The sequence below is a fragment of the Sorex fumeus genome, unplaced genomic scaffold (genome assembly GCF_029834395.1).
Source record: "Sorex fumeus unplaced genomic scaffold, SorFum_2.1 ptg000061l, whole genome shotgun sequence".
Lineage (NCBI taxonomy): Eukaryota > Metazoa > Chordata > Mammalia > Eulipotyphla > Soricidae > Sorex > Sorex fumeus.
The window spans coordinates 18,411,328-18,432,500 of NW_026606118.1; the positions used below are offsets into that span (position 1 = coordinate 18,411,328).

Consider the following 21,173-nt stretch of genomic DNA (forward strand, 5'->3'; position numbering starts at 1 on the left):
AAGTTAAACAGACAAAGATTTTTATTCTGGAGCCAGAGAGATAGTACATTGGTAGGATGCTTTCCTTTGCACGTGGCTGACTCAGGTTCAACCACAGGCAACCCATAAGCTTCTCTGCGGCAGCAAGGAGTGATTCCTGAATGCAGAGCCAATTGTAAACCCATGAGTACTAACAGTTGTGTTCCCCCAAAAAATAAACCCCCCCAAATTATTCAAGATTATTACAATAGGTAAGAGACATTGATCTCAGTTTCTGCTGGGAAACAAAAATGTAGACTTGAAGCACTGGAGTGAGCCAGAGTATCCGTGTATGGGAGAAGTGGCTTTGAGGTTATTGAGTTATCACCCTTTTCTCATTATGCTTGTTGAAATTAAGCTGCCCTATCACCAAGCTGAGGATTTGCTATTACTCCCGATAATTACAAAACAAAGGTATGGCCTGTAGCTTCCCGAGAAAGAAAATTCTGTGTTGTAAAACTGGCAAGAGACTAGAAGAGACAAGGAGAAGATTTACATCCCAGTGTTAGAGAAAGAATTTATAATGGGACTTTATTTTTGGTAAGCAAATGCTCAGAGAAGAAGGAAATCAAAGAGTAGGTCGTCAGAAATAAAATTGTCTAAAAAAATTAGTAAACTTGGGGAGAACAACTGCAATACTTGTCTTGGTTTAGGAGTAAGCGACTATAATACTGTCTTGTTTCTCTACTCAGATGGGGTGTTACCCAGTGTCTGGAATGCAGCTATGTATGCAGTCTGTATTGCAGAGTGCTTTATTTATTGCTTTTCATAAGGAAGGTACTGGGTTCAATAAGCTGGTCATAGCACAACTCTTGTACTCTGAAATCAACTGGAGTAAATGATGCTGCCTCCTTATTTGAGATCCTTCAGAATCTTCCCACTGAACCTCACAGAGGCTGCATGGAGGCGGAGGGGGATAGCTTTCCAGAAGTGCTCAGGAGTAACCCTCTGAGATATTTGGCCAGGCAGACCTGAGAGCTCAATGCTAAGAATGATGCAGTGTTGTTTAGCGTCACCTACTAGGGCTGGGGTCCACCAGGGCAGCCATGCTGGTGCTCCATGGGGTGCTGGGTTTCAGATTTGACTGTGAGCTATTGCCACAGCCAAGAAGTCGTGGTTTCAAGAGAATAAGAGTTGCAGAGAGTGTAGGAGACGCCACATAGTCACAGCTATAGGAACTTTGAGGTGTGAGATACTCTAGCCAGACTAAAGAATATCAAAAATTCTTCTAAATCCATTGCTATCTCACATAGGGGATGCATTAATTCCCTTTTTCTTTCCTTCCTCCCCTCCTTCTTTCTCTTCTTTCTTCTCCCTCTCTCTCTTCCTCCATTCCTCTTTCCCTCCTTTCTTTCTCTCCTTCCCTCCTTCCTATCTCCTTCCCTTCTTCCCTCTCTCATATTTCTTCCTTTCCTCCCTCTTTCTTCCCTCCTTCTTTCCTTCCTGTATCCTTACTTTCTTCTCACCCTCACCCCCATTTTCTCTCCTTCCCTTCTTTCCTTTCCTTTTCCCCCTCTTTTCATCAAACTCCTTTCCTCCTTCTCACTCCTCCTTCCATTTTTCTTTCTTCCATGCTTCCTTTCTTTCCTTTTCACTCATTCCCTTCTATCCTTCCCTCAACCCCTTTCTCCCTTCCTTCTTTCTTCCCTCCATTTCTTTCTCCCTTCATCTTTCCCTCCTTTCCTTTCTCCCCTACCTTCCATTATACTCCAGTTACTCAGTTCTGCTCAAAGTTCAAATGACAATGAGACCTACTGTACTCACAGTGTTATAGACAAACTTCATGAAGACAGAGAAATGACCAGAACAATGATCATGAGAGTCTTGAAGTTTAGCTGTCTGATTTATGTCTATAACTGTGAGGAACAGGAGAAGATATTATTTGGGACAGCTTTCCTACAAGAATTATATCTGAGCTAGAAATTAGTAGGAAAAAAGCTACAGGGACTGTGAATAATTTTATATACAGTAGATATTGCGTCTCATTCAAGGAATTTAAAAGGGAATCACTTTGTCAAGTACATGAAAGATATGTTTGGCATAAATCCTAGAAATTGTTCACCTAAAGACCTTAGACCTTCTTAAAGTATTGTAAATACTTACTAAGGTCATTCAGTTATTTTTCCTCATGGTAAATGACTTCAATAATTTCTGGAAAGTCTTCTGCTCACTGTCATTAAATATCAAAACTAATCAAACTAATTTTTTAAAAATGACTCATTTATCATTCTATATTCCCAGTCTACTCGGAAATACATGAACTGGTTTAATTATTTAGATTTATTCACATTTACATCTTAACTACATCTACAGTAATTTGGAGCCCTGAGATATAGTTCATGTCATGTTGGAAGAAGGATAAAAATAAAACCTGTTAGGCTTTCAAGAAATGCTGCCTATAAGTACAGAGTTAAAATCAAAATGACTTATAACTTAAAGACGAAAATTACTTTTGACATAAAGTTTAGACTGAAAATGTGTTTCTCCCCAAGGTTAAATAATATGTTAGACTTGATAGTGTGTGTGTGTGTGTGTGTGTGTATGTAGTCTGAACAAGAAAGTTGCTATTTTAAAATGCACCTGAAAGGAGTCGTTTGTAATGTATATTTATATTTTTCTAAGAAATGCTGTTCAGTTTATAAAAGCAAATACCAGGTGTCAGTACTAGAAGCAAAGTATGACCTCCTGCCCTTTCTCCACCAATACGTGGTAAGAATAAATCTTATTTTCTATGAATACAAAGCATTTGGAGTCATAGTCTAGTGGGTTGGAGCCTTAAATACCTTTTACCATTCATCAGAGCCTTCCTCTTGATGCAAATGACCTCCTTCTAGAAATAAGAGTTGGTGTTATGTAAAAGAGGTCAAAAGAATCAAGGACGTGATTGAAAAACTATTCAGCTAGGATCATCTGGTGAATAACTTTTCAAGGCTTCATTACTAAAGTTTAGTATGAGAACTTAAATCCATCCATATATCCTTTTAGAGAATGCTAAATTAAAAGCACCCCCCTCCTCCCTTCACTCAAATCCATAAAGCAACTCTTGGTTTTTATATTTTTAAACAAATTCATTTGTCAAATGTATTTACAGAGAACGTTAAAGAAATGTCACTGCTTAGCTGCCTTTGGATTGTTTATGAGGATATCTTTAGCCCGTTCCCTGTGAAGCACAGTTTGGAACAGTGAGCAAGCAGCTCTCCGATAGCTGGTTATGGGTTTGCTGTTTTGCTGCTACTAGAGTTGTTATTGGTAGTGGTGGTGGTGGTGAAGATAGTTGGATCATAGATGCTGGTGGTTGGCCAGAGAAGACTCTTAGGCACCTGTTCAGTCCCTCAAGGGTCAGGAGTGAGCCCTGCTGTAGTGCATGCTGACCAGCCTCTGGCAGGGTTGGACTCTCAAAGAGACATTCACTGCCTCTAGCAGATTCTGCTGTTCCTTATGTCTTCCAATTACGACTTCTTTTTTCTATGTGGGATCTGGAAACATAACTGCATGTGGTACATGAATTGGGTATTTGCCAGAAATTTATATCTATACACGTATTTATAGATATATATATACACACCTATATATCACCAATATGAAAGAATCATTATATCCTGTTTTCTCTCAACATTTTAATATCTTTTCCCCACAAACCTGCTTTTTAATTGCACAAATTCATTGCTGGATTTTCTATGAAATTTCAAGAAATTTCATTTCTTGTATAATCTTTAGTATTTCTAGAAAACTATTACCTCCTATTAACACTAGAAAACTATTACCTCTGATTCATGCCTGAAAGTTGACAAAAGATGCTTGAGTGTTACTTTTTTGTTGTTACATCAGGTAATGCAATTTAACAGGAAAATTGATTGCTATAAAAACAGAAGCATAATAGTTTTTATTGAAATGAGTGTTCAAAAACACCAGAAAAATCTATTTATGTCCAATTTAAGTAATTACAGTCTACATTATAGAGCATTTGGTTTGTATTATAAGTTAAAACAATCGCATACAAACTGAAAATAAAACCCTAATTCCTTAAATTTTTTTTAGCGCTTACCAGAAAACCAGAGAGTGTATAAAAGCATAACAACACAATATCTTCATAAATATATATATGGGGCCAGAGAGATAGTATATCAAGGAAGGTACTTGATGTCCACATGGCAGACATACAGTTAATGGCACCCCATATGTGCACCAACCTCCCCAGCTCTCCCAGGAATGATTAATGGGTACTGAGCCAGGAGTAAGCCTAGAGCACCGTCAAATGTGGTTGAACCTCCCTCCACAACAAAACAAAACATATATCTGTTTTGTATTTATACATGTGTGTTTTGTATTTATTCATATGAATATATATATATATATATATTTTGTTTTGCTTTGCTTTATATTTTAGACCACACCCCCATGGAGCTCAGGACTAACTCTTGGCTCTGTGTTCAGGGATCACCCATTACAATTTATGAACATTATGGGAAAGTGGAGAAGGACATCATCAATAGGAGATGATTTATATTTCTTTTTCTATCTGCTCCTTACTCCCACCTACAAACCCAAATCTTATATCAAGTATGGAATTATCTACGATGTGAATATTCTCCTCCCATCAAAGGAATGGCAGAAATGGTGTATATTTTATGTAATTGCTCAACCATGAATGACAATCTTTTGCCCAGTGGAAGAAGGGTGAACCAAATGAGCAAATTACAATGAGAAATTTCTAACAGTACAAAGAAGGTATTCCTTTTTGTCTATCATTCAGCTAATCCTGAGATACAGTACGAAATAGGAATTGATGATTTACTCTAAGATACTGTTTCTTTCTCTATAAAATGGGGACAAAATGATATCACAGAGGAGTGTCATGAGAATATTGAATGAGATAATTCATGTAAAACACAGCACAATTCAGCAAATGACCAAGTATTATCAATCACCTGCCCCCGCACCTGGCTGTCCTCACCGGGGCCCTTGGAGGGGGAAGGGTTGAGTTTCTCTCCCCCCACCCTGAGCAGAGCCCCAGCAGCTGAGGACCCCCGGTGCCACCCACGCCCATTCTGGGACCACTCTCCACACGTCCGGACGGGCCTCATGCATGAAAGAACTGGCAGAGGAACCCAGGCATGCGGGTCCCGGGGCTGAGGTCTCCAAGCCTACTCGGATTGGGATTGGGCCTTCTCCACCCAGACCCCCCATCTTCCAGTAGGTAGGTGTCACACCAGCTGCCGACAGCGCCTGGTTGGTCCCATCAACGGCCAAGACGCAGAGACTATAAAATCCAGCTCCCGGAAGCGCGTGGCCACATTTGCGGCCACGCAACATCTTATTATCTTTCCTTTAGAGAACCTGGCAGGCTACAAAAAGTATCCTGCCCACACGGCAGAGTCTGGCAAACTTCCTGTGTCATACTCAATATGCCAAATACCAGTAACAATGATGGGTCTCATCCTCCTAATCCTGAAAGAGCATTGAAATGGCTCTTTTAAATTCTCAGGGCTAGGTAGAAGGAGACGTTACTAGTGCCTGCATAAGACAATCAACAAACAACAGGATGATCGTGATGGTGATCATGATCAACCACCTAATGATTCAGCTGATGTTCTTTGCACGGTGTGGGGAAGACTTCTGTGTAAAAGAGCTACTCAGAAGTAAGTGACCCAATAATTGATGTCAGTGGATGAAGCTGAGGGCAGTGCTTGAGACCAAGCATTTTTAAGTTATCATAGTTTGAGACTGGTGCAAGATATAAGAACACAATCAGTGTATTTATGTCACTAAATAGGATACATGTAATTTTTTTCAAATTCTCAAGGCCGGTTGCTGTATTTTGTGCTGTATATCTAATATATGCAGCAGAATAATATTATCATGTGTAAAATATTAAGGTCACATTTGAAATCTCACACTAGAATATATATGAGAATACATAAACATTGATTTTTTGTAAATTAATTTTATAGTCACTAAGTTCTAATCAACACTGTAAGATTAATTCTAAGTTAGGAAAATAAAATTTTCATTACTCACTTTAACTTTGATTATGTATGAGCACACAGTCTGCTAAATATGGTAATAGTAATATCTGAATATTGACAATGAAAGTGGTATATAAAAATTGAAAACAGAAGGACCTCTAGTGAAATATACTACCACCCCCACCCAGGGTATATGAAATCCCCTGAGTTCATATATTGAATTAGTTTCTAGCTAATAATATCAATTGAAAATAAATTACGTTAAATTGGTAGATATTTCTGCTAATTAAGTAGAAAAAGCAATTACTAATTTTATATATAAAAACATAAATCATGAGCCAAAATAATTATTTGGCATAATAAACATTGAATCAAATTCATAGTAGCATATGTTCAACATCTTACAATTTTTAGTTTTATATAAAGCTGAATTGTGGTTTGCTAAGTCAAAATATACATTAAATTTCCAAGACAGTGAATCATTTATGAAATATTTGATGAGTCTTCTGAAAAAGGTAGCTCAAGTACTACTTTCCGACATCCATATATCACTAATTTAAAAAAAAAATCTAATGATGTGAAAACTCATCATATTGAATAAATAAAACTGGCAAGACTTTTTCCATTTATACCTTCATGAATGTTCAAATATCAATTTGATAGTTTACTCAGTATATGTTCAATATGAAAATTTGGGAGGAGAAATATATTTCCCAAAGTCTTTAGTTTTTTTGTTTGTTTGTTTGTTTGTTTGTGCAGGGGTGGCACACTCAGTACTGCTCAGGGATTTCTGGCTCTAGGCTCAGAAATTACTTTTGGCAGTTCTCAGGGAATCACATTGTGGCACTGGGGATCAAATCCAGGGTGAAAGTGTGCAAGCACTCTTTTGCAAACCACAACACCCAATAAGAGAGAGAGAACAAAAGGAAATGCCTTGCCACCAAGTCAGGGTGGGATCGGAGGTTGGGGGGTGGGAGAGATACCGAGATCCATGGTGGTGGGAAATGGGCACTGGTGGAGGGATGGGTATTTGATCATTGTATAATTGAAACACAAACACAAAAATTTGTAAGTCTACAACTATACCTCATGATGTCTCACTAATAAAAATTTTAAAAATAAAAATAAAAAGTGTGCAAGCAGCTATGCTTCCTATTGTACTGTGTCGCTCTGGCTCCTAACAGTCTTTAGTTTTATTGTTCAGAAAACAACTTGATCCACATTTATAAAATTATGAAGAATTTTTTTGCCATCAAATACAGTTGGCAGTTGAAAATTTGTATAGAAGTATGCTCTGATGCTGCAACTGCAATATCAGAAAAACATTTGGGAGTTAAGTAGCTTTTGAGAAAACAAGTAAATGCAATGCTCTCTTCGTTGGAAAGTGTGACCTCAGACCTGAGGTTAGACAAGGAGCAAGGAGAGGTGAGGAGGGTACCCAACAGACAATGATGCAAATCAGTATTCTGGTATTGGGTAGGGGTGGTGACAGACATTTTGAAATGTCTGACATGCACTCCAAAAATATACACTTATAAACCATTATCAATGAAATATTTTAAAAATAAATAAAAACTGGGGGAAAGTCAGCTGAAATAAGCAATGCTTAGTGGCATAGGATAAGTATTGAGTTATGTAAGATCCAATATACTGAGGTGACTCACACTGGTTCATTAGTACTGAGAGCATTTTTTTCCCAGCAGGTTAAAATTGGCTATGATGGAGATACTTCAAGAAACCAGTAAATGCTTCAAATGAGTGCTTCTTCATTATTTTTCCCACATAACCAGTAGTAATAATGTGGAACCATGCCACACATAGCTATTATTCATAATGAGAGGAGAAGAAATGTTGAATGTTTGAAATACATAACAAACCCATGGTATGTCATCAGGAAATAAATTTTGACTCAACATAAAAACACATCAATAGGAAAGACTAATTTGCTCTTTTGAATGAAATCTTTGATATATTTAATAATTTGTACATTTCCATAAAAATAAAATTAATTTTTTCCAAATAGTAGGAATCAATGAGAAAATTAAAAAGTTAAAACATTTGAAAATGGATATTTTATAAATTGCTATATAGCAAGATTCTAATTAAAAAATAGTTATCAGGCTGGAAAGATAGCAGAGGGATGAAGGTATTTGCACCAGATGCAGTCAACCTTGGAGCAACCCCTGGCAGTGCATATGGTCCCCTGAAACACCACCTGGAGTGACCCCTGAGCACAGAGTCAGGAGTAAGTCCTGCACACCATTAGCCCACAAACAAAAAAATTATAGTAATTATCAAGAAATAGAAAGTGCCTTGGATGTTATCATTATTATTTGCAGAGTTGTAAGGAAACACTATGAATTTAATTATCTCAGTGGACCTAGGTTGCAAATTACTATATAGATTCGTGGGTTAAACAACAGCAATTTGTTTTCTCTCACTTCTGGAGAATAGAAATTCAAATCAAGTTTTCAGCTCATTTGCTTTCAGTTGAGAGTTCTCTTCCAGTCTTGCAGACTATGTCCTCGCATGGCCTTTTCTAGGTGCATGCAAGCAAGCAAGTGTACATGCACGTATGCACACATTGAGAGGGTTGGTGTGAGGGAGAGAGAGTGCTCCGGTGTTTCATTTTACAAGGACACTATTCTTATTATATCATGACCCCCCCCTTATAAGGGATTATAATCACTTAACCACTAGCCCCTATAGACTCTATCTCCAATTATAGTCCATTGGAGATTAGAAAATTGATATATGAATTTTGAGGAGTATAATTTAAGACATTGCAGATAAAATGTCATTAAAGCTATTAAGCTTTTTAAAACCACATATAAGAAATAAATAGACAAATTTTGATAAAATGTTTATTCATTTTATAAAGATAACATTTTAGTTCAATTTAAAGTATCTTTAACTCAATCCAGATTAGATCATTAAATAAATTTGTTTAGCACATTCAATATTTTTATATATTGCTCATGTTGTTTGTTTAAAGTATGTTTGTGTATATTTAACATAGGAATCCTAAGTCACCAATGACTTATTTTTATAATTATAAAATATTTCAATGTTCCAAGCATAACAGTAATTGTCTCTGCGAGCACAGATGTATACATGTTCAATAATCATATGTGAAAATTGGACATATACTATATATACGTATGCATGTTTTACCTCAAAAAATCTTTCAAAGTGCTTATGATAATAAAACCATGATTTTATGAAGACTTTTGTAGAGAAGGCTGCAGTACCTTTATTCCTTAGTATAAAATTTTAGACATCTAAATCAACATTCTTGGTTCTTTGTTTTAAATTCTTGGCTGTTTTATTGCTGTTAAGCCTTATTTTTTGAGGTCCCTAAGCCATGTGAAGGAGAGTTTGCAGTTTCCCAGATAATTGCTAAGAACTACCTGAAAAGAGGCAAGAGACCCATTAGAGAAAGAGTTCAATAAGGAGCCAGACTGTTTCTGATTAAGGCATAATTCAGATTGGCACACCTGTGCTTAAAATCTTCAATGCCTTTCTATCTCATATACAGGGATCTACATACGCTGATACCCAGAAGTTCCTTACATCACTTCTACCTATTTTCCACTTCAGTCTGCTCCAGCCACACTGGCCATTTGGCTGTTCCTCAATGAGCCAGCTATACCCTGACCTCAGGATCTTTGCTTAGTTACAGGGCTCACAATTTCACTACCTTCCTGTGTGTGTATATCACATCAGCAGATTAGTTCCCCTTTATGTTATGTATATATTATGTATATATTTATTCTCTCTATCATTACGGCAGAGGCTGGCAAGCTACCGTGGTGTATTCAATATGCCAAAAACAGTAAAACAAGTCTCACAATGGAGACGTTACTGATGCCCGCTCAAGCAAAATTGATGAACAAGGGGAGGACAGTGCTACAGTGCTATCATTCCAGGAAAATGGAAGTGTCACATAAGTAGAGAAATTTTGTCTTTTCATTGCTATTGTTAATTATCATGACCCCAGCATTTATAACCATATGTAGTTCTTAATTGGTAGTAATTATATATATATATATTTAATAAATTAATGGATTAGTGGACAAAAGAATTTGGAGCCAGAGCAATAGTTCAGCCGGTGGACAACTTGCCTTGCATGGGAGGACCCAGGTTTGATATCTGGCATCACATATAGACCCCTGAGCACTGTCAGGAACGATTCTTGAGTGCAGTCAGGAGAAGCCCTGAATACTTCCAAGTGTGGCCCGAAAAAGCAAAAGAAAAAAATTTATAAGCAGTTTGTATCCAACAATTTTATAATCAGTGATGAGTACTAAATGTCAAGATCCCTCTGTTAACACAGTTTCCTAGCTCTGCACTTAGAGAGCTCATGTTGTCAATTGAAACTGCCCATAATGGAATTAATGATTTCTTGAGTATACAAAAATCATAACAGAGTTTCTTCATTTGGGTGGCTTAAAAAGAAGAAATTTCTGGCAGAGGAAGCCAGGTATGTGGGACCCGTGGCTGAGACCTCCAACTCTGTTCGGATTGGGACTGGGCCACCTCCATTGAGTTCCCCAGTTTTCCAGTAGCTTGGCAGTCACTCACACCCACAAACTGCCCCTGGCGCTATGCAATCTCATCAACGGCCAAGATCCAGAGACCATAAAATAAAGCTCCTGGGAGAGAGAGATGCAGTATTTCCTGGAGTACGTGGCTGCATTCATGGCCACATGACCTGTTATACTCTAGCCCACTGATGTACCCAAAGTACCACACAAGTGTTTGGATTTAACATACTTGCTTGCATTCTCTTATATATGGGCTTAAATGGCTCCAGAATGAAATACAACCTTCACACTTCCTCTTATTGTGGCAGGATGATGCTTGCTGGTCGGTGGGTATTTGAATATTGTCTGCAATGAACTATTGTGAACTACTTTATGAAAATAAAATGTATAAAAATCTCCAAAAAAAGAAATTTATTCTCTTACAGTTCTGAAGGGCCAGAGCAATAGCACAGCGGGTGAGGCATTTGCCTTGCTTGCGGCCGACTTGGGTTCAATTCCTCCTTCCCTCTTGGAGAGTCCAGCAAGCTACTGAGAGTATCTCGCCCGCACGGCAAAGCCTGGCAAGCTACCCTTGGCATACTAGACATTCCAAAAACAGTAACAAGAAGTCTCACGATGGAGACGTTACTGGTGCCCACTCGAGCGAATCAATGAACAATGGGAGGACAGAGCTACACAGCTACAGCTCTGAAGACTAGAAGTTTGAAGTCAGAGTTCTGTTGAGTCACCCTTCCTCGGAGATAGGTATCAGGCTTCATTCCTCATCTGAACTTTGTGTAAGAGTCATAAATTCACAACTCTCCTAAATACAGTGCACTGTCATTCCAATTCCTGCCCCTGTTGTTACATGGCATTCCCCTTTGTGTGCCTACACCTCTGTATGTCTTCTCCCTTCTAGGGACGTCATTCTTATTGGGTTAAGGGTTCAATACAACCTCATCTTAACAAATTATACCTCAGCAAGCCTATTTCTAAATAAAGCCCCATTCTGTGACAATAGGAATGAGAAATTCCACATATTTTTGAGAGCATAATTTGACTCATAACAATGAGGGAACACTACAAATCAAGACTTTATTGTTTTAGTTTTGTTTCAATTTTGAAGTCTGTTGTTAAGCACTTACCAGTATACCATTAACTATGACAGGCTTCCACATTTTTTTTCTGTAACAAGATTAGTTGTAAACTTATGACCGTTTCAAATAGCTAGAGGTAATTGAAATGATTACTGTTTAGCTCTAAAGTATCTATAATAGAAATCAAAAGCCATTTTTAAAATAAATATTTTTAGAAAACTATTGTTGCAAGATAGTACCTTGAATCCTTATGTTTAGTTCTTTTGTATCACTGAGAGATACAGTTACAAAGCTGTTCATGCTGTTCATGGTCTGGTTTCAGTCATACAATGTTGCAACACCCTTTCCTGAACTAGTGCATACTTCCTAGCGCCAATATATCCCGTTCCCCCCCACACACACTCACACACACAGGCCCCATCAACCTGTCTCTATGACAGGCACTTTCCTTCTCTCTCTCTCTCTCTCCCTCTCTCTCTCTCTCACTCTCTCTCAATTTTAAAGAACTCATATCATTCCATAACAATAAGTACAAATAACCGATAGAAAAAACTGAATACATATTTTCCAAAGAAGACATCCTTATGGTCAACAGATGCGTGAACAGATATTCAACACCCACAATCATCAGTAAGCACAAATAAAAACTACAATGAACACCATTTTACATCTGTTTGGAGGGCTTTCATCATGACTGAGATACATCAACATGTCAGAGTATTGATGAAGATGTGGTGAACTAGACAACTTTGTGCACTCTATTGGTGGAAATAAATTGGTTCATGCAAAGGAAATATAAACAGATAAACAACAAAAAGCGAATAGATATATACAGTGTTGTGCTTATTGATGCCTTATTCAAAATTAACAATTTTTGTAAGCTACCAAGTGGCCCAAAAGGGGGAGAACAGATAAGAAATGTGGATGGCTGTTGGAGTACACGGAGCTTAGTTTTATCAGGTTGCACCCATCACAGTGCTCCTGAGTCACTCCCATTACTTTGTCTGTAACCACTTCTATGCTCTCTTCCCCAACCAATTTGTAAGGTCTCATCCTTCTTAGACACTGAAGCTGTACTGTAAGTTAATATTGCCTTTCTCCTCTCCTTATGTCTTTTGAGCAGTTTACTTTAATGCAATGTCCTTTTGTATAGATACAGGAAGGCAATTAATTAATATGCTCCGTAACTTAGGAATTGATTGGCTTTGAATATTATTCACTCCTGGGCATCTGCCTTCTCAACTTAAGCCTCAGTTGCCCTCACTTCCTAGCACCCCAAGGGCAGGGTCCCGACGTGGGACTGGATGGAACCAGGGCAAGTTATGTGCTACCCTGGCATCGTGATGGGGCAGGCCAAGGTGCCACGATTTTTAACTATAAGTTAAGAGTTTGATCATAGGCAAATGCTGTCATGATCCAAAAGTAACGACGAGACTAGGACCCTGCTGCTAGGAACAGGAAAGATATCTGGCCTGAGCACTGCAGTCTGAGATTGAGATGGCCCTAGGAGAGCAATTCTATAAGCTCAAAGTATTTCTTACTGTGTCCATACGAAATGATTAATATTATGTATGCTTATGTTGGTTGGACAAGGAGAGGAGAAACACGTCCTAGAAGCAGTTTTCCTATGTGTCCTGACTAGCTTGGATGAGACTGAACCTTTCTCCTCTCCAAACTGCCTTCAGTAAATGATTTCAGTATATTGAGGTAGTTTCTCTTATCTTACAGGAACCTAGCTGGCCTTAGGTATTCAGATCCCAGGTGCTAAACCAGGCCTGGTCTTTGGGATGTAGATGCCTGGCTCTGGGCTGGCTGATTTTGGAGATGTAGATTCCAAACTCTAGCAGACTGGTCTTTGTTGTGCTAATCTAAGTGCTTGTAGCTTGTAAAAAGGTGAGGCCAGGATTACTGGCCTGTGGATGTAAAGAAACAATGTATGTTTTGCCTCAGTGTTCTTTCTGTAACTCCTTTTGATAACATCACTATATTGCGCCCTTTAGAGGTACTATGATCTATTTAAGGGAGATTTCAGGGCTCTCTGGGGGACACGTGCATCAGAGAACCTGGGAAGATGGGGCTGAGGACAGAAGCTGAGAGAACAAGGGTGCACGTGCCTGAGGATTCCTGAGGCCTCCATGACATACATCTCTTCCATGTAATAAACAGCTGCTAAGACCAACCAGCTTGGCCTCGTTTCCTTCCTTCGCCTGACCATCGCCATCGACCTCCGTGGAGTGGGGAAATGGCCTGACCGCCGGCCCTTTTATTTTTTGTGTGTTTAAACAGATGGCCAGAAAAATAGTTAAGAAGTTAAGGTGCTTCAATGACCTAATGCAGAACCCAGCAGCTTGGAGCAGAAAAGTGAAAGGACTATGCGTTAATCCAGGCAATCATTTCTGCCCAGAGGGGAGAGGGTGTTGCTCCCTTCCGCCCTCCTCCCTCTGGAAAGAAAGATGGCGGCCACATGGGAGCCTTGTGGACAGCAGGTATGAGCCGGGGTAGTGGGGGCGACTAAAACCTCATGGGTCAGGGGGCATTCCGGTCCGTCCTTCACGCCCTACCGAGGTCACCAGTCACCCCCCGCGAGCGGCTCTCCAGCATGGCCATGGCCCCAGAAGCACAAGGACTTAATGCAGAACCCAGCAGCTTGGAGCAGAAAAGTGAATGGACTATGCGTTGATCCAGCCCATCAAGTCTGCCGGAGGGGAAAGGGTGTTGCCCCATTCGCCCTCTCCTCTCTGGAAAGAAAGATGGCGGCCACATGGGAGCCTTGTGGACAGCAGGTATGAGCCGGGAGTGTGGGGGCGACTAAAACCTCATGGGAAGGGGGGCGTTTCGCTCCGCCCTTCACGCCCTACCGAGGTCACCGGTTGCCCCCCGCGAGCGGCTCTCCAGCACGGCCACGACTCCAGAACACAGAAACCAATTTCTTAACTATCTGACTTTCAGTAGAAATACTTCCAGGGTCAATAGGTAAAATAGCAGAAATCCAAAACCAACATTTAATTCTTGAACCCAGCTGTAGAAAGCAAATCACTTCACAATGCTTTTTCAGCATGTCTGATTTGGGGGGGGGGGTAAACTCTAAATAATAGTGGTGAATCTTTTATTGAAACAATGAATCTAATCAAAGCAGATAGAGTGTTAACTAGAATTCATCTGCCTCACAGGGACGGGGAGGGGTGGGGGGTGGGGTTTTATTGGGGTTCTTCATGGTAAAAAATAAGTATTGGTAAAGGGAAATGTGTTTGATATTTGCATGACTGAGACATAAACCTGAAAGCTTTGTAACCTTTCCCACAGTGATTCAATAAATAAATTAAAAAAAAAAAAAGAAGTTAAGGTGCTTGCCTTACAAATAGCCAACCCTGTTTGCAATCATAGGTACTGCATATGTTCCTCTCACCATTGCCAGGAATGATCCTTGACACAGAGACAGGACCATTGAGTATGATCCCATCACCCACCCCAAAACGTTAGAGGTAAAACGCATGAATTTATATGCATCTGCATATATAATAGAATATTTCTCTACCACGAGAGTAAAGAATTCTGTGCCATTTGCAACAACAAAGACAAATTTGAACCACTTCTAAAAAACAGGATATGTCAAATAGAAAAATTTCTGCACAACACTTGCATGTGTAATCTGGAAAATCCAACTCATAAAAGCTGAAATTAAATACTGTGGTTTCCACAAAATGGAGAGTGAGAGAACAGATGTTGTTTAACAGTATAAACTTGCAAAGTATTGTAAATAAGCTCTAGAGATCTAAATCACAGTATAGTGAGTATGGACAACTAGTGTTATAATTATCAAACCTGCTAAGAGACAAGAACTTAGTTGTTCCAGTCTCTTAAAGATTCATTTTTCAATGTAATAAAAATGCAATTATGGTTACATTGGCAAATATATTAAGGTATATACATGTGTTCAGTCAACACATTTTACATCTTAAATTATCACAGTATTATATGTCAAATACAATTTAATGAAAAACTAAAATAAATTTAAAAGTAGACATATATGTGTAAATATTTGCATATGAGTTCCATAATTGCAGCCTTTATATTAAAACTGGAACATACCTACATATGCCGAGTTAGACATTAAACAAATACACACACTGGGATATGTGGGATCACACATGCGCACCTAGGTGAGTTGGATCAAGTGTGATTTAGGGCCCTAAAATTTAAATGAGTCTTAGTGATAAAGTGATTAGTTGAATTGTATCTGGATGTTAGCAAACCATTCTCGTGATATAAGAAAATTAATACAAAGATACAATTTATCTCTGTCACCTTTCAATTCTACTTAGAGTACGTGTTTGATTCCTTGAAGGACATAACTAGATATTCCAACACCGGCTAATTAAAATCCTTTGTGTTATTCTATATCCTAAATATTTACTGACATCCCACTTAGATTCAGACCCAATGTCAGCTCCTGAAAGTACATTAGTGAAGAAACCAAGATATATCCTTGCTCTCATTAAAGTTAGACGTTCAAGAGTCAAGATAGAATAAACTATAGCACTGTAGCACTGTCCTCCCGTTGTTGGTCGATTTGCTTGAGCAGGTCAGTAACACTGTGAGACTTGTTGTTACTGTGTTTGGCATATTGAATACCTCACGGGTAGCTTGCCAGGCTTTGCTGTACAGGTGACATAACTCTCGGTAGCTTGCTGGGCTTTCTGAGAGGGGCGGAGGAATCAAACTCGGGTTGTTCGGGGCAGCCACGTGCAAGACAAATGCCCTACCCACTGTGCTATCACTCCAGCTCTAGAGTAAACAAATAACAAATTTTCTTTTCTGTGTGAAACACCAGAAAACTGGATACAATGCATTAAGCAGTGGCTCTCAAGACATCTGCATCAGATAATGAAGGACAGGGATCTTTGGGAAGTGAGCAAGGTAGGAGATAAAATTTTCTGTATGGAAAATTTTACCTTCTTTCCTGTAAGTTTCCAAATTATGACACAAGAATGGAATGGGGGCAAGGAGATGGATTCTTGTACAGTCCAGCAGACTCACTGAGGTGAGCATTGAAGATGGGAGTCTGGGGAGATGGAGGTGCCCAAATCCCATAATGCCAAGTACTTGAGAGGAGAGAGCTGCAAAGAGAGAACAGTCTGCTGTGTTCTGCCCTAATGTACCCCGTCACTTGCTCACGTAATGAAATTTCCTAAAGCCAAGGACACACTGAACCTAAAGAATGTGAGAAAATAGTGCCTAGGTCACACGAAGTTGGAAATTTTGACAAAATAGAAAAGTGTATTTCTAATTTTTTGAGAATCGTCCATACTGTTTTCCAGAAGGGCTGAACCAGTGGACATTCCCACCAACAGTGAAGGAGTGTCCCTTTCTCGCCACATCCACGCCAGCATCGGTTGCTTTTGTTCTTTTGAATGTGGGCCAGTCTCTGAGGTGTGAGATGGTATCTCATTGTGGTTTTGATCTGCATCTCCCTGATGATTAATGATGTAGAGCATTTTCTCATGTGCTTTTTTGCCATTCGGATTTCTTCTTTGAGAAAGTTTCTGTTCATTTCATTACCCCATTTTTTGATGGGGTTGGATGTTTTCTTCTTGTGTAGTTTAACCAGTATTTTGTATATCCTGGATATCAGCCCCTTGTCAGATGTGTATTCGGTGAATATCCTTTCCCATTCTGTAGACTGTCTTTGTATTTTGGTCACTGTTTCTTTGGAGGTGCAGAAGCTTCTTAGTTTAAGATAGTCCCATTTATCTATCTCTGTTTTCACTTGCTTGGCCAGTTCAGCCCTTCTGGAAAACAGTATGGACGATTCTCAAAAAATTAGAAATTGAGCTCCCATTTGACCCAGCAATACCACTCCTGGGAATATATCCCAGAGAGGCAAAAATGTATAGTCGAAGTGACATCTGCACTTGTTTGTTCATTGCAGCACTCTTTACAATAGCCAGAAACTGGAAGAAACCTGAGTGCCCAAGAACAGATGACTGGTTAAAGAAACTTTGGTACATCTACACAATGGAGTACTATGTAGCTCTTAGAAAAGATGAAGTCATGAAATTTACATACAAGTGGTACAACATGGAAAGTATCATGCTAAGCGAAATGAGTCAGAAAGAGAGGGATAGACATAGAAAGATTGCATTCATCTGGGGGATATAAAGTAACAAAATAGGAGATTAATACCCAAGAATAGCTGAGATCAGCACCAGGAGGATTACTCCGTAGCTTAGTGGACAATTGGGCATTCTAGAGGAAAGGGCAGCTCAGATAGAGAAGGGAACACCAAATAAAGGGTGTTTGGTGGTCCCTCCCAGGAGGGAGGGGAGATGCATGTCGAAAGTGGACTATGGACTGAACATGTTTGCCACTCAATGCCTCTTTTGCAGACCACAACACCCAAAAGGAGAGAGCGAACACAGGGGATTGCCCTGCCACAGAGGCAGGGGGGGATGGGGGGATGGGGGTGGGGGGGACGTTATCCATGGTGGTGGAAAATGGGCACTGGTGGAGGGATAGGTATCTGATCATTGTATAATTGAAACCTAAGCACAAAAATTGTAAATCTACAACTGTACCTCATGGTGTTTCACTAATAAAAAAAATAAATAAATAAATAAATAAAAAAAAAAGAAAAGTGTATGCTTCATGGGGAATTAGTTCAAAGTACATTTTTCTTTCTCCACTGTTGAGGTCTTGTTCAACAGTGAGAGAAATTAGCCTTAAACAAAATGCTCCTATAGATTTGCCTAATAAAATTTAAAAGTTAGTTTCAGAGGGATCAAAGGATTTCATAGTAGCTTCATCTTCTCCTAAGACTAATTCGGGAATATTTTTAGAAACATAAAATATCACCCAAAGTACCCCAAATAGCATCACTCACCATGTCTGGCATAGAATAAAAAAAATATTAAGTAGATAAATTCATACACAGAGGGAGGAATATAAGAAATATAAAGAAAACAAAATAATATCACATGGTTATGAAAGTTAAAGTAGAGGGCTTTTGAGATGACACATGATATGCATGAAGAGTGTTTTATTTGGGTGGTCAAGGGAGTTTCACTGAAAAAAAAAAAACAGAACTTTAACTGAGTGCTGAGTCCCCTGAAGGGACGATCCTTGTGGAGAGGGGAAAAAAAGAGAATTAGGAAAATAGTGCAGAGGTCCTAGGTACAAACAAATAACTATGGCTTGATATTCCCAACTGGCACCGAAAGCAGACTCAAAATCTCTACTGTAGCACTGGAGGACTGTCCTGTTGTTCATCGATTTGCTTGAGCGGGCACCAATAACATCTCCATTGTAAGATTTGTTGTTATTGTTTTTGGCATATCTAATACACCACAGGGAGCTTGCCAGGCTCTGCCGCATGGGCGGGATAATCTTGGTAGCTTTCCAGGCTCTCCGAGAGGGACAAAAGAATTGAACCCGGGTAGGGCTTGTGCAAGGCAAACGCCTTACCACTGTGCTATCACCCCATCCCTCAGAGCTCCAAGCAGAAGATCAGTATTTGAGCAGATACCTTTGTTTTTTCAACTGTCTACCATAGTTTTGCTATTGTTTACATAACTTAAAATGTTGAAGTGATTTCAGTTATTTTCAAGTTTACAGCTTTCTTTCCATATTAGCAAATGAGAATGTGACAATTCCTCCTGAGACATGGCCTCACCCTTTGCAGTAATATGGAAACTAATAAGTGACGCTTAAGAGCAAAATAGAGAAATCAGTGATGCCATTGAGAGCTCAGAGCACGTTACAGCTCCCTTCCTTAAACCTCATTTAGCAGATCCAATTTCCTATGTAATTAGGAACACCTGACTACTATAATCACAGCGCTATCATAAGTGTCTTCTAGAAAATACTTTAAAATCACGTTCCAAAAGATCACTAGAACTCTAAACCATTCTTGCATTATAGAAAGTTATTGGCCACAGATCCACACTACGAGCAGGTTATAACCAGTCCATTTGGGAAGCTTAAACCTTTAAAGTGTGATAGAATATGAAGCTTTGAATGTTGGCTCCAGTGGAGTTAAAAGTTATCTATGAGGTTATGCCTCATCATTTGGTAAAACTTCCTTTCCCATTTATTTCTCGGTGGTTTCTCATTGCAAAGCAGTTCTGGGTCTGAGGAAGGCATGCTTAGAGACAATGGACTAGAATTCAGAACTATGCACTTTTCTCGTAGGAAAAATAAGTATTCTTTGGTAAGGAATAGTAACGAAGAATATATGGAAGAAGGGTGGGCATATATCATCAATAATAATTAGTGAGAGTTTAGAAAATGAAAGTATATGCTGTAAGTTATGAGAATACTGGGTTATTCTCTGTAATTACTGGGCAATTTCTTGGTTGACCGGTCATTTGGATGACTGAAATAGAACTCCCAAATAAGGATCTCCAGGAACAAACAGTTCTTTAGGATATGTAACTTTGTTTTCTTAGTAAATATTTGTGGACAGAAAAAAAAATAACACAAGGAGGAAAGGTTAAATAGGACTTCCACAGAAACAGGGTAACTGATTGCTCACATGGAGTTCTTCCTAACTAACTCTCCCTATTATCCTTCCATGGCAACCTGGCTTCTGGATCTCTTAGAATTTTTTCAAACAGATACTTTTTTCTTCCTTGAACAGAGCCCCATCACACTCAAAAGCAAAGCAAACTGGGGTTATTCAAAAGTGATTCCAGGTGTGCTTCCCCTCTAAACCTCAATAGGGCAAAAAAGATTGAATTCTGAGAGTAATTTCATCAACAAATTCTCCATAGAGACTCAAGGCAAATTATCCTAATCTTTAATTTCTATATTACCCACTTGACAAAGAGATGTTCTTAACAATTTTCTTTCAAAAGCTAGTAGGTCAAACATTAGGTTTTAAGATCTGGGAATAATTTTCTGTGGTTACAAGCTCATATTCTTTGTAGTTTTTTCAGTGGAAATTGTCAGTCATTCATGTTGACAGAACACAGGCAAACATCTTTTGGTATCTGTGTGTCCAGTGAATGTCTTGTTAGATGAGCGATTCCTTCACAGGTATTTTCAAGAAATCTCATTCCTACTTTGGAAAAACTGGCAGGCTATCAAATGTAACCTGCCCACACTGCAGAGTCTGGCAAACTCCCCGTGGTGTACCCAATATGCCAAATACCAGTAACAATGATGGGTCTCATTCTCCTAACCCTGAAAGAGCCTCGAATATGGCACTTTTTTAAAAAATCTCAGGGCTAGGACGAAGGAGACGTTACTGGGGCCTGCTCGAGGGAATCGACGAACAACAGGATGGTCGTGATCGTGATCATGATCGTAAACATTTCCCAGCCATGACTTAACATTCTTATTTCTACAAACTCTATTAATGATGACTTTGCGATTCTCCAAGGAAACAAGTTCCCATTGCTTCTCCTCCTCACATCCTCTGAGTTCACACCAATGAACTCACTAACAGATACTCATAATTACAACAGTCTGTTCCAGGCAATCTAGACTTTTAAAAAATTAATCTAGTTTCTGTCATTGCCCAGTTCAGAGGACTTTCTACATTTCTCTGTGTTTTTTTTACATCAGCA

The 21,173-nt window shown here is 39.1% G+C and overlaps 1 protein-coding gene across 2 annotated transcripts in view; it reads right to left on the bottom strand.

Annotated features, from left to right (window-relative positions):
- Positions 1–21,173, bottom strand: part of GRM1 (glutamate metabotropic receptor 1) — a 493,073-nt gene that overhangs the window by 154,495 nt on the left and 317,405 nt on the right. The window lies entirely within an intron of this gene.